Source organism: Mycteria americana, chromosome 9, assembly GCF_035582795.1.
Source record: "Mycteria americana isolate JAX WOST 10 ecotype Jacksonville Zoo and Gardens chromosome 9, USCA_MyAme_1.0, whole genome shotgun sequence".
In the NCBI taxonomy this organism is placed as follows: domain Eukaryota; kingdom Metazoa; phylum Chordata; class Aves; order Ciconiiformes; family Ciconiidae; genus Mycteria; species Mycteria americana.
Genome location: NC_134373.1, coordinates 3,748,618 through 3,766,742, shown reverse-complemented (window position 1 = coordinate 3,766,742; position 18,125 = coordinate 3,748,618).

Below are 18,125 nucleotides of genomic sequence, written 5' to 3'. Positions count from 1 at the left end.
AATGGATGTAACTCCTTTGTCTGTCCTGCTGTCAGTCCATCCCTTGCACTAGCAGGAAATGAAAGGAAGAGTTACCTGAAGTCTTTCTTAGGATGAGATCAGTCTGAATTTATAACCACCCTTCTGTGGTTTTTGCATCCGAATAAGGATTAAGAATGTCCTAAACCTCTGCTTTAGCCATGGGTATTCTGATTCATGTTCTTGGTCTTTTCAAAATTTTTTTCTACTGAAATCCTGACTTTTCAACTCTTGGTTAGAAAAGGCACATGCCCTTATAAGGATCTCCTGACTTTTGTTGCTGCATTGTATTGCTCTGCAGATAAACCTCTCCACTGGGTCGACTTGATTTCCTTTACTGCACACACTCGTGGCGGGGGTACACATATGGCTGGGAGCACGGTCTGTCCCTGTACCCATTCTCCTGCAATAGCAAAGAGGGAAGATGAATCAGTACAGAAAGGACCAAGCCAGGTCACTTGTTATGTTTTTAGCAACCTTAGAAGAAAGGCCACACAGGCTTAATCATCTCCTTCTAAAATTATCACTCATAGGAACAAGAACCATAAAGACAAGAGGTCAGGATTCCTCTCCTTGACATAGGGAGACCATTAAACGCTTCCTGCAGTTCCCAAATATTTTGCAAGAACTCCTGTTGCGAGCTGAAATTTTCTGAATCATCACAATTTCGAGTCTGTGGTTTTTGTTAGGTCACAGCAAAATTCATTTCAAGGCTGCTGAGGCTCTACTGCACAGTGCTTCATTCACTCCTGAGTGTCTCGTCCAGGAATCTGGAACATCGCTCTTTAAATGAAATTCATTCCTTCTGCCGGTTAACTGCAACTTCAGCGGTACATAACTTTATGCCGGCTCTCAGTGTAGGAATGAATTTCATCGTGTATAAATGGTCCCTAACAGGGCATTAATTAGATCTTTGGCACTCTCACTGGAAATTCCCTTCTCTTCTCCCTCCTCCCCAGTCTTCCCTAACGAAATGTTCAGTGTCATCAACGCAGAAAAACGCATTTCCTTTCTCTAGCTGTCTGTAGATTATGTTATTTAGTTTGGTCTACCCGAACTGTTGTAGTTTACCAGTGGTGAGAAGTTCATAGCCACGGCTCTTGTTTTGCAGTGGGGTCTGCAGTACTGTCAGCCCCAGGTGTTTAACAATCGCGAGTCACACCCTGCAAAATCAGGGGAACAGCTTTGGAGGGCAGAGGGGAAGAGATTTTCATTCTTTTCCACGTAGAGGGGTTCTTTTGGGGGTTTCTGTTTTTTTGCTTGTTTGTTTGTTTTCCTGATTCTTTAAGGAGATGTTTACATCACACACAAAGGGATTTAAGAATGGAAACTGAGATTCTGACATGCTTTCTGATGCCAGAACTTCAAGAAAAATGAGAACTCTCATGAGATCCATGACAATGTGAATTGGCAGACAAGTAGCATGTGACAGACCCTGGTTCACAGGAGAAGCTTTTAGAAGGGCAATACCAGCCTGAAAGAGCTGAAAACATGTTCTTCATCACATTTTGAGATGTTTGGCAGAGATTTTCACAGATTCCCGAATCCTGTTCATGTTGCCTAAATCCTTTGGAAGTCTCAGGCTGACACCCTGCCGGGGATGTTCTGTGGTACTTCTGGGAACTTGTCAGGGCAGCTCTGGAAATCTGAATTGGTGTTTCAGGATGTCTCATGAGCACTGTTGAATGGGACTGTGGGACCTGGCTTGGGACACCAAGCACGGTGTTGCCAGCTCTTGAAAGAGCTGTTATTTTAGGCACAGTTATAACTATTTTGTCTTAATGAGGGGTGTTCCATCTCCCCAGTTGATGTCTGCCCTGGTCCAAGTAAACCCCCCTCTAACAGGCTGCTTGTGCCACTTATTTTCCTCCTTTCAGCCCCCAAGGACCACTGCAGGGAATGGGTGAGCCATCTCCTCCTTCAGCTCACGGCCCAGTACTCCTTGCGTGGAAGGAAACGGAATTCTGCAGCTTCTCCCCAAAGCAAAGATGAGAGAGCTCCAAAAGGCCCTGAAGTGGGGCTACTGGGACAAAATGAGCTAGGGAGGATTGCTGCGAGGAGCCTGGGCAGCATGAGGGTTTGCATTGCTGAGCACGGGGGTGGCAGATCACCCATCAGGAAGCAGAAACCCCTTCCACAATTAACAGGAGAGAATTAGCAATGCCCATGATAGAGTGCAAACCTGTACACATTAAGCATGGACAAAGGAAGGAAAAAAGTTACGACAGCTGGAAAAGCACAGTTTCTTGTGACTGTTATTTTCTTTTTAATTTTTGCGTTTTGGCCAAAATCCCACCCAGTGGTGGTGATGGGGGAAGGCTCCTAAATTCCAGTGGCTGTTTTTATTTAATCATTACGGGTTTCTAACAATAATTTGACTTTTGAGTAAAAGGTTTTTTCTTTTCACGGAAGGACAACAGTTAGTTATGTCCATGTTGTGAGCATAACTTGCGTCTCCCTCAAAGCCCAGAAACAAAATTGAAACCCTCCCTTTTTCCACAGCAGTCTTAAAAGTACTAAAGCAAAGTTAAATAATGGTGATATCACCACCAGCAGCATGAGGTGAACTTGGCCACAAACCCTGGTGTTTGAGTGCAATTGCTTTTATTCTCTCCCAGTGAATATGGCAAATCACACCGAGTCTTGTTTAGTTTTAGGCAGGCCTGGTCAAAATCCAGAAATAAATGCTAGTGCTGGGTTGAGCTTGGCTTGCTGTGAGGAAGTTGAATACACTGAGCAAGCAAATAGCTATTTATGATGATGATTATGGGGGAGTGCGTAACGGGTTGAAACTGAGAGTCACAAAGGGCTGAAGGGAGCCAGGAGCATCCAGAAAGAAAATATTTTGGCTCCAAGCTGCAGTTTGTCCCCTGTTTCCTTCTTACCCCTTCCACCCAGCCTTACATGGAGCCAAGGAGTGTGGATGGTTCTTTGCTGCCAATTTTGAAAGCTTTGCTTTTTTTTTTTTTTCCTTCTCTTACTGTTGGTAACCTGATTTTTTGGCTGCACTCTCAGAGATGAGAGAAGCTCTCACTTTCACTTGTTTTTTAGCCCTGCCCAGAAGTTCTCGTTGGCCGCCTTTTATACTTTCCAGCTTCTGTGGAAGAACTTGGGTCTTCTCCCTGTCTTCATTCTCACTTTCTTTTCCCTACTCTTCCACCCTCTCCCTTCCGGTAGTCCAAGTCTCCTGCCAGCAAGATGTTCCTTGGTTTCCGATGTATTTATTTTAACTTGGTTGTTTCTGTGGCCCAGCAATAGTGTCACTTCTCCTGTGGGACTTTCCCAACTATTTCTCTTCTGTGGGTGGGAATCCAGCCCAGAGAGAGGCCCAGAATAAGGCATAGGGGCTGTTTCTGACTTATTCAAACCTTTTGTGGAAGATGAGCTTCTAGCAAGAAATTTTAGTAAAGCGGGCTAGGGATTCATTCTGTGTCAATCAATCAACTCATAATTAGTCTGCAGTCAGGGCCTCTTACAGGTGTGATTCTTACCTAGGGAGCTTTGCTAGTGCGGAGTTTTGGTCCTATATAGGCATAAGATTTTTTTCCTCCCAAGTCACTTCAGTTGGAAACCTCTAACTGTAGAGTCAGGCTGAGAAATGGAGCTACCTCAGTCCTACGTCTCATTGCTTAACTGTTTCTGGCATGGCTTTATGTTAAAATCTAGATGTGCTTTGATTAATTTTTGATTGAAAGCTGGACCTCATGGCAAAGGACTTCCTATACTGACTCAGAAAATTTTTGCTCTGTCATTACTCCTTTGAATTAATTCCGTACTTTCAAATGTTGATTATAGTGGGCTAGACCTTTTTTTTCCCTGGCACTCAAAACTGATAATAGTCTGCATATGTTTTTTGATTATAGTCCTTGTTCTGGTTTTGGGGTTGCTTTGCAGCTTGAACTGGCTTGGAGTTTGTATTTTCAGTCTGTACTGAACTACTTATCCATGAAATCATACTGATTTGGAGCTGATGCTTTCCAACAGTCAGCACTTACTTCTTTTACCTTTCTGATAGTACTTATGGAGTTTACAGTGTTCCTTATTCTTGAGATGATGAATTATTGTGGTAACAATAAATATACACTGTTTTCATGGGCCATTTTACATGGACCTTCCGAACTGGGTAGCTATCAGCATTTTCCTTTCATAGATATGGAAAGAGAGAAAAAAAGGAGATTTCAAAGGAAAAAAAAACCTAAATAGTTCAACATAGTCTGGAGAGGAAAGCTTCTCATTATGTTGTCCAGCATAGCTTCTGGCAACACCTAAAACGCTGAGCATAATTCTGAAATGAAGTAGGAAGTTTTGCAAAGATGCATCATATCTTGTGGTCATATGCTAAAAACAAATACCCCAAAGCTCTTGATGATGCATCTGGTGTTTGTACTCACTGACTATGTCCCAAGCCAGCCATATTTATTAGAGGCACATTTTTGCTTAGCTGGGTCATGCAGAAATTAAAGCAAAAATTATGTTAATACGTATCATCAGATCAGGGTATTAATCTGGCTAGATTAGTATAAACCCACTTGCTGTCCATTCCATAGCTGAAAGATTTATAGGGACAGGTAGAAGCTTCAGAGTCTGGAGATATACATTGCTTCTGCATTTGATTATATATACTCTCCAGATTTATACACAATGTGGAAAGAGATCATAGCTTACTTTCCAGGAAGAGCATTCATATTTTCCATACAGTGCATTAGTATAAAATGCAGATTACATGCACATTAAATGAAGGGAAAGTTTTTGACAGCATGTCTCTTCAATTAATTTATAATCAGAAATGTCATGTGTAATATTGAAAATAAGTGCTACACGTGGCATTTGTCTCCTGACTGACACTTCCTTCTCACTGTTTTCAGGTTCTGTTTCAGTGGTGTGCAGGGACATGGAAATGGGAGGCTGTAAAGGGCCTGTGTAAGTCTCCTGTCTTCAGAGAATATTTTGCTGAAACACAGCTTCTAAAAATTACTCTTTTTTCCTCTGGCAAATAAAACAGCCTGAGACATTTCTTATATGGAAAGTCTTGAAGGAGAAAACAAAAAGGGGAAAAGAGAAACATTCCTCTGATAGGTATTTTTTATACAAGATGGAACATCTGTGCATGGGAAAGAAATATTTAAGACAACAAAATTCTAGGGATCACAGGGAAATCAGTAGTATTTTGCCAGCGTTGTTGTAAGATGACTCTATGGTAGAGCTTTGGGCCCTGGAGTACTGGTGTTTAAGCACCTCTGAAATGCCTGGGGCTCAGGTCAACATACGGGCACCTACCTCCCATGTGCTTGAGACCTAAGATTGTTTGACAGGCCAGGTCCAAGAGACTGGTGAGCCTAAGTGTCATTGAAAGACAGTACAATTTAGGTTTCTTAGTGCCTGAGTCTATATAGACGTGTCGTTTAGGCCCCTGGCTCCCATAGGCACATAGTGTCTGGTAGAAACATTGCCAAGGGGAAGGTAGGTCAGCTGGGGGAAGTAGCGTTAGGCTAGGGGCAACCCAGTGCACTGAATTTGTTGCTGTTGTTGGCTCCCAGCTTAGAGATCTGTGAGGGACTTTTTGTAGCTGAAAGGCTCGGATCCTGACCCTGCAAAGATTAATTAAAATGTCTAGCTTTACCTGTTGCAGTAATTCCACTATTTGATTTACCTTAGCTGTCACCTGAATAAAGCTAGGCATGTGCTTTGTCTCTCCGGAGCCCGCTCCCTGCACCTCTGTGAGCAGCATTTAAATACATCGGTATCCTCAGCCTTGCCACTGGGAAAGTGTGTATGAATAAGCTGCATGACAGGGTCATAAATTACACGGAGAGTAGAACAAATCTTGGCAGCAGATCATAGCTGCTGGAGAGATGAGAGCTATGGCAGACACATGAGGAGAAAAGGAAAGGAAGACTAATATTTAAGAGGAAGGCAGAAATTTTACTACTAGACTGTGTTCCATTGAAATGAGACCATTTCTGACCTTGGTTTCTTCAGTAGCAGGCTTGGTCTCCTAATTTCTGTTTAATGTTTTTCTTTTTGTCTAACCTCCCAGGGAAGGATTGATGCTTTAAAACCATTAGAAATCCTGCCTTCTTTATAGAAAAGCCAAAATCAAAACCATAAAGTGCAACTGATTTTTAAGCAGGCCGGAGCAATCCCACAAAAGCATATATACTGTGCATGCCTATCTCTAAATCCATGGACTGCAGCTATATCTTTAAATTTGTGTGTCAGCCTTCATGGGATATGGGCTTAAATATTCTTTCCACGTCTAGTGTCCATCACAAAGTCTAAACACCATTACTGTGTAAAATTCATTTTTTTCTTTGAAGTTTCATAACTTTATAACATTCTTATAAATGTGTTTGAAAACTGTAGTGTGACTTTAAGACATGCTTGGAAAACCTTCAAACAATTACAGATATGCACACAAAAAAATCTGTGCTTAGATGAGGTAATCCACAAGAGGGTTTCCAGTTGGCCTTTTGAAAACCAACTATTTTATATATAAAAGTCAACGTTAATTAAAAATCAACACAAAACAGGAAGTAAAAACCCATAATGTTGTATTGGTTATGATCTGAACATACTGATTAAGTCCTACCCCATTACTAAGAGTTTATTCCTGTTCTTGGAGGCAGTGACTTTTTTTAAAAGAAAGAAACAGATACGCACCCACTGGAGGATGCAGCCCATCGGATGATTTCATATTGAAATGAACACGTGTAGAGTAATTTTTCAAAGACATTGTGGGTCCTTGCATGATTCCTGATTAATAATGAAAATGGAGCGTCTTAATCCTTTTGGCATGTGTAAAAATCCCTCCCATGATTTAAGCATATTGGCCGAAGTCCCCTCTCTGGAGAGCTGCTGTTGTCTGCGTAGGCTTATACCATGAATCAGTGAGACCTCATGAGTTAATATTTGTGTGCTTATGCTCTTAGCTGGCTTTTATGAGTGGCACTAAATGGCTTTTTAGATCCAGTCCTCAGATACACAAAATGTGCCTTCCAACACTGCTGCTTACATCCAAGCTGCTGGAGGGAACAGGAAATGGCCTGAGCTTAATCCATCCTCAAGACAATCTTAAAATGATTAATTTGCGGTTGTCCTTGAGTGCCACACAGCAGGTTTCACTACTACTGAGTTTTTCCAGAAATCTGCTTATTTATTACTGCTACATACATTACTGCATTTTTTTAGGGGTGGAAGAATATGCCAGTGCATTCAGGACACACTTCACTGCCTTGCTAGTGGGGTACACACTTGAAAAAGTTCCCAAATCATAGCGCTTTAAATCAGAAATCATATGCAGATAAAATTAATTTCAACGCCATGCCCCATAGTGTGTCCAGTGCTATGCACAGTTTCTTTTTATGAATGCACAGGGACATTGCAAACATGCCTCAGCTAAGGGTGATTGATTATATCTTTAAGTCCTGTTAGGTCAAATTCTCTCCTAAATGGTAGGCAGAACATAAATAATATGGTGAACTACGCTCACGTCCTTCCCCAGGTAAGTTATCTGCACTGGGGACAGGATGGGGTCAGAATGGTGTGTTCACGCTTGGAAGTGGTGGGGGTGTGTTAGGTGAATGGGAGCTCCAGGGTGGAGAGCCGGCTGGCAGAAGGAGGACCCCCAGGACCAGAGGGGTGCTCAGGGTTTCCCTCATTGGTGCTGCAATACATGTTACTGAAGTTTGCATTGCTTGCCATGTGAGGTTTAGAAAGTGGAAAAGAGACTGGTACATCTCAAACAAGCTAGTTGCCATGATGCTCATAATTGATTAGTGTCCTTTTATCCTTTATTCTACTATAGGGTTTAAGGCAAGGAGGAGCTTTGTAAACTGTCAATCCACACATCTTCCTGATGAGAAAAGTTTCCAAATATAAGGAGAGATTTAGACCTGCTGTAGGCTGCTGTAATGAATGTAACTTTCCCCATGTTGCTTTCTTGCCCATTTGATCTGACATGCTGCCTGGACGAGTGACCACAGGCAGATAGAGCAGGGCTGAGAAAGCAGCCCTGTGCACCTCCTGCCCCATAAAAATTATCCACTAGATCTCTGAGGATCCGTTTGAGCACCTGCATGTGTATGTAGCCAGCCATACCTGCTGATCAGCATCTAACCCTCCTGCTATGCCGCTGATGTCATTGCCAGTGCAGGTTATGTCATGGTGTGTGTGACTATGGGCTGTGATTATGTAGTTCTTGGACAAGCACGTTCTTGTTTGCATATATAACTCCAGTGAGTTATGTGTTTAAAGAGGAGATTCATCTCCAGGGAAGGTAACACTTTCTGACATTCAAATGCCACACTAGATATCAGTCACTGATTTGTTTTGCCTCATTGAAAGAAGAGACTTCATTTATAAAACTGCAGTTTTGATGTTGATTTTAAATCCAAGCATAGCTTCAGGGTGTTTTGATCTGGGACTTTTAAATTTCGTTTCATATTCAAATTTACATTCATATGTCTGCTAGATATTCATGTTGTATAAATTCTGTATAAATGAACAAATTATATAATGTTCATTGAGCAGGAACTAGAAGACATGACCTTGTTAAACTGGTGCTGGAAGAGCCAACAACAGGGACAGCATCACAAGCATCACCTGTGAGCGATGACTTCCCAAAAGTCAAGTTTTTTGTAGGGAAAAGGCTCAGCAAATGCCCATAACTGCCTGGAAATGACTAGAAATCAGTCTTCAGTCTTTCCTGCTGCAAGGGAATCTGAGTGAGGCTGCAAGCAACTGCTGAATCCCACAAAGAAGAAAGGAAACTTTTCACCTGTCACCATTTGCAAGTTGCCAGAGGCAATGAAAGCATAAATACAATAACTCACTGCAGTAGCAATAGCTTTGCAGTGAACTGCACAGTCACCCTAGACCCCCGTGTTATATTATAAGGTTATGCTGAGCATGATGAATGCTTCTGGTTTAAAATATTCCAGAGAGAACATTTTTTATCTCTCTTCTCTTCCAGACTTCTACCAACTGTGTTTGCATCTAATAAAATCCAGATGCTTCTCGAAATAAAATTGCTGCTATATTGGATTGCAAAACTTTTAAAATTAAGGTTGTGACATTTTTAGCAAATGATCCTTTTTGCTGCAGTGGACTCAGGGCAGGAAGCAGTAGATTTTATGACAGTGAAACAGAGACAGAAGGTGTTTATTCTTATCTGCTAACGGCAGTATTATTGCTCTGTGGTACTCTGGTGGACACGGCTTGTATCTAATATGTATCTAATATTTGTAGACAGCTAGATCTTGGAAAAACCTATTTCCTGAGAACAAGTCTGATTTCTCCTAACATAGTGTATACTTACCTGTATGCAGCTACATAGCATCTGAAAAATACTATAGGGTGTCAAGATGATCTGAGGAATTAAAATAACAGTATACACATGGAAATTTGGAGGCATACTTCCAAAGGAACACATTCTTGGATGCTATGTCAAGGAAGGCTATGAGGCTTCGTTACGATGGTTTGTGACACATTATGGCAGAGGACCAAGTTAGAGAAAAAGTGAATTTATAGTTGGTCTATTACTGACTACAGTAATAACCATCTTTTATGCTGGTATCACAGCCTGTTTTCATTTTGTTTAAAAGACCAAAGGCCACCTTGGCTTGCTCATATCTGTCTTAAATCATCTCCACTACCACTACAGTAAAATACCTTGACTCCTTGTGTATTTTGTATTGTCAGTCATCCCTGCGCACAAATACCTCTTCCAGGAACCCTCCCTGAATCGCATCTCTGGTACGCGCAGATTGTCCCCAGCCCAACTGCAATACTAAGAAGTATGTTTCATTTTTCTTTAAAGAACTGAAATATTCTGATTGCGAGAACTGGTCCCCCTGTGTTCAAAAGGATTTCATATGTGGCCAGATGCTTCTGAAAGCCTGTTTTCCTTTCTGGAACAAATGCATCTCAAATAATCACTGCCTGCTTTTCCCTAGGGTTTCCTCAAGTCAGATGCTCCATGGAATAGCATGATGCTAACTATGCTCTTTTTTTATTCTCAAATGCTTTTCAGGTCAGAAAATTTTGGGAGCCCTCCCCTTTGAAAAAACTGAAAGTTTACAGGGAGAAATCAGTTTTCAAGTTCATATTTGTAGGGAAAAAATCTTTATTTTGAACAAAATAAATGTGTCATTTGTGGAAAGAAAAAAGTCAGAGAAATGTTTCAACTTAAATGTCATGGCAAATTCTGATAATAAATGAAAAAACAAACCAATTTGATGTCCATGAATGTTTCTAGTTATCCTGATACTGACTTGAAAAACAATACTGAGGGAATTCAGGAAGGAAAGATGCTAATGCAGGGATTGTTTCCTGCAAAGTATATTAAGGGCCATAAAACCAGCTGTCTATTTTGGATGTCGTAAGTGGAAATGACATAAGGAACAATAAAGGAAAGAAAAGATGGAGATCTCCGCTCTGCAAATCCTAATGTCAACCACTTAGTCTGCTAATGTGTCTCTGTGTATGCAAATGCATGCTAGCTTGTTTTGAAGGTATTACTGTACAGAAGATAAAGAACATTCAGTGTCTCTAGTGTATTTAGACTTGTAAAAAACTTACCCTGAGAACAAACACAGAAGATGAATTGAGTATTCAAAATAACTCACTGCATTTCCAAAAAAAATTACTATTTTTCAAGAACTGTCATTTCTGTCTCCAGTTAAACATATGCTGGGCTTCACTGGTGAAACGCAGGTGTGTAGAGGTGGACAAGAGTCACAGCTTGTATATCATAGCAGCCGTGTATATTGGCGAGCAGTATCTGAGGAGTACAACCGACCTGCAATGTGATGCACCTAAGTACTTTGCAAGGCTGTAGCAGAGAAAACTGAAGCCCACAAATTTCACTGGTTATTGTCCTTCAACTTCACATTGAAGATGTTAGCATTCAAAGTTTGGGATCTGGGCTACTTTCAAGTCCATGGCAGAACTTCATCAGTTCTAAGAAGTTCAAGACTTCAGCTATTAATCATCTTGACTACGGAGAAGAATTGGATGTAGACTTGTTTACTGTGGGCACTTGTAATCCTTGGAAAGTAAGGTTACAGGACTCAAAAGATGGCATGCTCCAATCCTGGGCTCGAATATGCCAGAGGTGTAGACTATTCCAGCAGATGTTGGCCTGACCTTGACTGTAGCCCCTCCTGTGAAGGAGATTGCTTCAATAACCCTTCTCAGGGCTGCATCTTCCTAGTTCAGAAAGTATTTCTTAAACTGCCACAGCTGAAAACTATACTAAATTCGTGTCCTTGTTGATGTTCCCCAGCAGCCTTTTCTTCAACACTTCTGTGTACATGCTTTAGGGCACTGGCTTGGTGATTCTCTTCCTTCCTTCCTTCCTTCCTGCCTTCCTTCTTTCCTTCCTTCCTTCCTTCCTTCCTTCCTTCCTTCCTTCCTTCCTTCCTTCCTTCCTTCCTTCCTTCCTTCCTTCCCTCCCCCAAGTAAAACCCCATTCATAGTTCATGTGTGATCACCTTTTAGAGCTTTCCTACTGCTCCCTTCTAGCCTCTTTCCAATAAGTCCCTAGCCAACTTGTTGAAAGGAGTGTTGAAAGCATAACAGGAGTGGCATCACAGCTGATCAGGCAGAGCACAGGAATCATCCTCTGAGTCTTGCCTACACTATTCTACTGCTTTTCTCCATTCCTACGGCCCAAAATGAGAATTGTAATTTTTGGCAACAGCATCTCACTGATTTTTTTATAATCTGAAGTTTTCCTTATCCCTTATTTCTTTGCTAGAGTTCTGCTGCTGAACCACATAAGCTCTCTTTATCGCTGGGCAATCTCCACTTGTCTCTATCAGACTTCATGTTATTGATTTCAGAGGTGATGTCAAGGTCATTTTGTGTTCTGACGCTGTCCTTGAAATTCTTGGAAGTTTTGGTGACTTTTGGCCACACACAAATGTCCTAGTTACATTCTGTTTATTCTTGACAGCTGTACTAGGGAACCATGTTTTAATTGGAATAATTTGAATTTTTAGCTTAAAGTCAGTCCCTGAAAAAAGAGCATTCAGGACTGAAGAAATTCTAAACATAATCGTATTTAATGCAATCCTTATCCTACCTTATCTCTTCTTTCTTTTGATTTTTGAAAGAGATCAAAGAAGTGATTTATTCATAGTCTTTATATGTGAGCACTAGCAGTTATGTTCAACGTGCTAATAACGATACAGCAGCAAAAGAGAAATGGAAACTGGATTATGTGGCAAATGTTTCTTTTTTCCATGCATTCTGATTACTCGCTGTGGATGTAACATCCCAAGAAATATTTAAAGTTTACATACAGAGTAACAGACGGAACAACTTTCAACAAAAAATCCTTTCTTTCTGGCTGACCTGTATAAAACAGCTATTCTGCTCCTAACGCAAACTGCAGTTTAGGTGCCTCACATACATGTGTTTGTGTATATGTGTGTGTTTTGAAAACAAACTGGGGTGAATCATATTGGAAGAGCTTCACAGACTCATGTTGTTGGCAGAGCCTAGAATAGCAGTCTCACGGAAAAATCTGTTGCCGGCAGGCAGGTAGGGAAGGCAATTGTTTTCTCGCTTTCATGAATCAGAAGGAGATTTTTTTTCCCCTTTGCTTTATATTCGTAACTGGTTGTGTCTGTTTCTGCATTCTCATAAGTATACTGAGGACTGACGTTGTTCTGTCAACAGGCTTTTAAACATAGACCCAGCCACGCTGCTGGTTTAACCGCACTCTCTATATTGCAGCCCATGAAAAATGAGAGATTATTTGGTAGGTATTCAGTGGGGTAACTACATTCACTTGCAAGAGTTTGTACCAGTCTTCTCCATTATAGAAACTAGATTTCCCCAGTACCCACAGCCAATAGCACTGAGTATGTGATTTCTTCTAATGACTTTGCAGGGAATTAATGTCGGCAAAAATCAAGATATTGCCAAGAGTGTTGCACTCACTGGGAAGGAGACTGCTGCAAGAGAAACACTCAGGCCTGTCTTTGGTAGAAAAATTGACTCAGAGAGGGTTTGCATGGGGTGAAGCTACAGCCTCATTTGCTCAGTTTTTTGCTACCCTGGTGCGATGGAAGTTGCAGGTTTTGTAGTGGTGGTGCTTTTTCTGATGAGCATGCTCAGCTTCTAGGAACACCATGGGTTCTTCTCGTGCACCCAGGCTGCCTGTGGGGATACATCCTCTGTCCTCTGACCCACCCCAGCAACCTTTGAGCATGAGATCCTGCTTGTTCCTGTTCCCTTCTCTGGAGCCACACTCATCCTGCTTATCACACCGTCCCGCACTCTCTCCTAAAGTTGTATCGTGACTTTCAATTTTGGAGGATGTGCCAGAGGTTATACTGAGCTCTGAGAGACAAAGAAAGTAAGTCTCGCTCCTACAGTCGGCTGAAGGATTTGCAAAAGCTTAAGGTGACTGACAGCATTTTGAGCTGCACAGAGGTGTCAGTGGAGGAATTACAGCATGTAAAACAATGCACAATTAAATACCCAGGGTATTTATTGGATCTCAGCTTATAGCAGCTTATTGTCTTCTGCATTTTTTTTTTTTTTACTAAAGCATTACTTACTGGCCTAAACGCAATCTCTGGAGGAGCAGATTAGCAGGACTATTATGCCATCTTCCCTAATACCCCTCAAGATTTATTACTGCTGGGAGATATAAAAAAAAGTATCGTGTAATCTCCTCCAGGTTACAGAATGCGTTGGACGCACTGGCAGTCACACCTCTCTGATATCGGGATCTTCACTGACTTCAGGGCTGATGGATGATACTGTAGGAACGTAGATAAACTTGGCCCTTGGTGTATCATGAGTCTGATTTCAAAAGCAGCAATTTTTGCATAGAGATTAAATGTATAAGCTTGCAATTTTAGAAGCATTGATTCAGGGGATCCATGCTTTGGCTGTCCTGAGCATGTGAAATCCCTCAAGAGAGGCTCTACAGCCAGGCTGCTGTTGCCCTAATTAATTCTCTTGCGCATTGGCATTTACAAGCAAATAATTTGACTCTCTCTGTGTTATTAAAACACATATTGTGAAGTGCTCAGCTAGAGAGGAAATTAAAATTTCCTTTCACACCCAAGACTTTTCCTGGTAACACAAATACCTCGATATTACAACAGCCAGCATGTTGTGTAGACAAAGCAGTGCAAAACAGTCAAAGAGACGTACTTTACGGAGAGTGTGATGAAGGACATTTGTGAAGGCATGAACTCGTCTTGCTGCAAATCTGGGGTGAGACGGAGGAATGAGAATAACCCAAGTAGGTCTTTAGCTGGCGCGGTTTGGTGTAATTTAATTGATTCCAGAGGGTCCACTCTCCCTGACACTGTGGGTAGAAATCCTCCAAAACGCTTGTGCCGAGGACCTGGCTATTCCTAAGCTGTCTGTTACAGAGCTTTATTCTTACCATAGGCAACTCTGAAACAGGCTTGAAATGAATGGTTCAGGAGACAGGCCAAGGGTACAGCTATTGCAGCTGTTCCACAGTTGGGATGGGAGATGTGCTCCACAAGATATTTTGATCAAAGACAACTCCATCCTGTAAGATCCTGAAGCGCTTTTAATTATTCACTAGAATAATTATTCAGTGGAAATACTCATTCAAAGGAAATAATTACTTAGGAGAAAGCAGCCATGATCGGGAGGAATGAAGCAGCATATCCATGCACCATCCGTGCATAACAGCATTTACGAGAACAAGAGTGAAACAGCAACTTTCCCAGTTGAAACCACAAGTGAAATTATAAGCAGGTGAAATCCCATTTGAAACTGAGCCAGGGCTGTGGGCTATCACTCCTACTCTTGTGGTAAGCGTGATGGGGTTTTTAATGATGAGATACAGTCAATGCTGTAGAGTGATGCCTCCTGTGAGAACCAGGAGGATCCCCTTCCATTGAGACTTTCTACCTCCTCAGTGGACTTTATCCTATGCCCCCATCATGGTCATCCAAAGTGCCATGCAACGGCTTGTACATCTCTTAGGAATCAGTTTCTTTCTTTTTCTTTAACTTTATAGCTATTACTTTTCATTCTTTCACGATCCAAGTGCACATGGGTGTTGAGAGCACTCCTGGGTGAAAATCTGTGGGACTCAAATGCCCTGATGGAACATTTTTCTGTTGGAAGGTACTGTATCCTCAAAGTCAAAACTTTGAAATTGTAAACAAAATGTCCACAAAACTGATAGAAAATCAGATCCAGCATTTATGAGCTTATCAAATACCCCCAAAATTGCAGAAAATTTGATTTTAAAAATTTATACTAATTTCAAAATTTTAAAGAAAATTTTCTTTTAAAAGCTGATATAGAAATGAAACATGGGTCATATTACTTCTATTTTGTTCAGAGTCTTGAAAAGTAATATTCCTGTTTAATCTGGAATGAAAATAAATGCTGAAATTGCAGGACTTTTGAAATGCCTTGGATGCCAGTCTGCTCTGATCAGAAAGTCGAATTGCTGGTTTATTAGCTCAAACACAAGTCTGTACTAAACCTCATTGATAGGCAAGAAATTCCAATGAGTTAGGGCTAACTTCACCTGTTAAACGCTTCTTCTGCATTGCAGTCTTGGGGAGGCCGCCAAATAAAAGCAACTGCCTCTTTCCTCTATTTTTTCAGGATCTTTGGAGCAGCACAAACATGAGATGCTCTGGGATTTTTTGCCCTGCTCTATTAAACAGGAGTTGTAACATGTAGGATGGGGCTGCTTCCCTTGAAACATTTTATTGTAAATACCTACATGGGGTTTATCAGCTCCTGATGTATTTTGTGCGTGGTTGGACTTCTGTCCCACTCGCTTGCAAAACCTGCTATATTCCCTGCTTAGGGAAGCAGCTGGCAGTTCAGGAGTGGGCTGATTTGAAAAATAAGGATGGAATGTGCTCTGAGCTGGGGCGGTGGTAACGGTGGTTTGGATCGACGGGAGAGCGACTTTACCTTCTTAATCATCCTGTGTTTGCTTAATTATCCCAAAGTATGTCTTTCATTCCCCTGCCCCCTCTGAGAATGTGAGACGGGCTTGTTATAAGTATTAGGAAGTATGAAAGGTGAATTTCCCCTTAATTTAACATATTTCCGAGTTGCGCACTCTCCCTTCAGAACACAGCTGCTTTGACTGCTGGTTTTTGTTTGCTTTTCTTCCAGCAGCCTTGCCTTTCTTTGGCCTGTTTTTCCATCTTCTCCTCCTCCTCTTCTGAGTCATATGTTGACACAACTCAGTGTTGGCCCTGGTTGTTAGAGTGGGGCATTGTTGCTGTCTATAGGTACAAAGAAGGGTTATTTTCATGCTTGACATGTGAATACCAAAATTCCCTTCACTTCTATTTCTTCGAAGTCAGGCATTTAGCATCAAGATGTTCAACTGGTGCCAGTTCACTTTCATAGATCTATTCTGGTGGGCACCAGTTGGAGTTGATGGAGACAACTGACACTGTATGAATTAATTTTTCCTGTTTTCAGCCAGGACCTGCCTTCTCTGAAGTGATCTTTGTTCACCCCCTAGACTGACCCCGGTGAAAGCTGGCGTCATAACTTTGAAAGGTTCCTTTTACACGGGTCTCTTATTGCCCAACATGTATAACAACAACGTGATGCAGTGCTGCGACAGCTAATTATTTATATCCTCTGGTTGGGATAGGGAAGAGGACCACTTGTGTATCCTATGTTGAAGCATATATCGTGTCCTGGAGTGACTTGAAACTTGATTTATTTTTTCCAAAATGTCCTCACTCTCCTCTATAGCCCTGTTTTGAGTGCTGCATGAATGCAAAGTGTTTCCAGTAACATGCAGGTATGGAAAACCCTGCCCTGATGTCAGGTTGTAAATGGTGATGCAAGATAGCTGAGAACTGCAACTGTGTTGTGGCATGACCAAGGTCATTTCATCGTGGCATTGATTCCCATCTCAGGCTAGCTCAGCTGGCAATCTTGTCCTGATCCGTGGACCTGATCATTTTGGAAGACCTTAGTCCCTGTGACCACTGGAATGCAGCTTTGTCAGGCCACTCCTGTGCACTGGGATAGCCTCTCCTTACTTCTTTCCTGCTACCTTTCTTACTGTCCTTATTGATACGAGGACATCACTGGTGAGAGACTGGGCTGACGGGTTTACAAAATAGCACTTCAGATTTGTAGTAAAAATAGTTTTAAATTATGAACGCTTCTTAAATGACAGAGATCTGTTCTTCCCTCAGGAAAATAATAGACTAGGGAGTTGTTGCAGTGAACATTTAACTGGTGTCAGGGGAATCAGTGTGCTGTTCCCATTCCCTCCGCTACAACTCTTTGGTGCCTTGATTTTCTTTTCCTCTGCCTCTTGCCTTCCATGCTGAAGCAGTAAATACTTCAAGGCAAGGACTCTCTTACAGTTTGTTTTACAAAACGTCATGCATTAGAGTTCCTGATCATCATGTTAGGCCTCATGGTGTTAGCATAAGATAAAAGTGAACATTGCTTCTCAGATATTAGAGAATGTATGCTTAATGGAACTTTTGTTCTCCTTTAATGATGTGCATTGTTTTTAGAAGGATTTCTGGCCTTTCTATTCTAGCGTTAGTCTTTTCTCTACATTCTTCCTTCTCTGGGTGATGGCTCAGTGTTGCATGGTTATTATGTCAGTCTTCACTCTGCTCGGAAGACAGTGTACAATGAACATGGGTTGTGACTTGCTGATAAAGATGGATGAATCTGTGTTTATTTTTTAAGAGAAACTGTGAGCCATTTCTCCAGCTCTAAACAGGGCTGATTTTGCTTTGATGGGTTTTGTGACCCTTTTCTTTGTTTTCTGCAAACATCTGTCCAACCATTTTTATTTACAACAGTATATTCATGGAAAAGAGCGTGTCTCAAATATGGAAAGGAAAAAGTGTGACACCCTCTGAAAGCATTTGCTCAGCTGTTTTGGAAGGTCTTTGTGGGTGTTGGAGTGTTTTAATCATTCAGTAAAAACAATGCCATGTAATTTAGAAGTTCAGAGGCCGTTTAGACAGCCTACTCACTATTCTAAGGCTGGAATACATTCAGCTGGTCTTGACCACCAAAGATCTACTTAATTCCTCAAAAACCAGCTTTATGAAGTTGGGTGGTTTCTTTAACAGGATTTC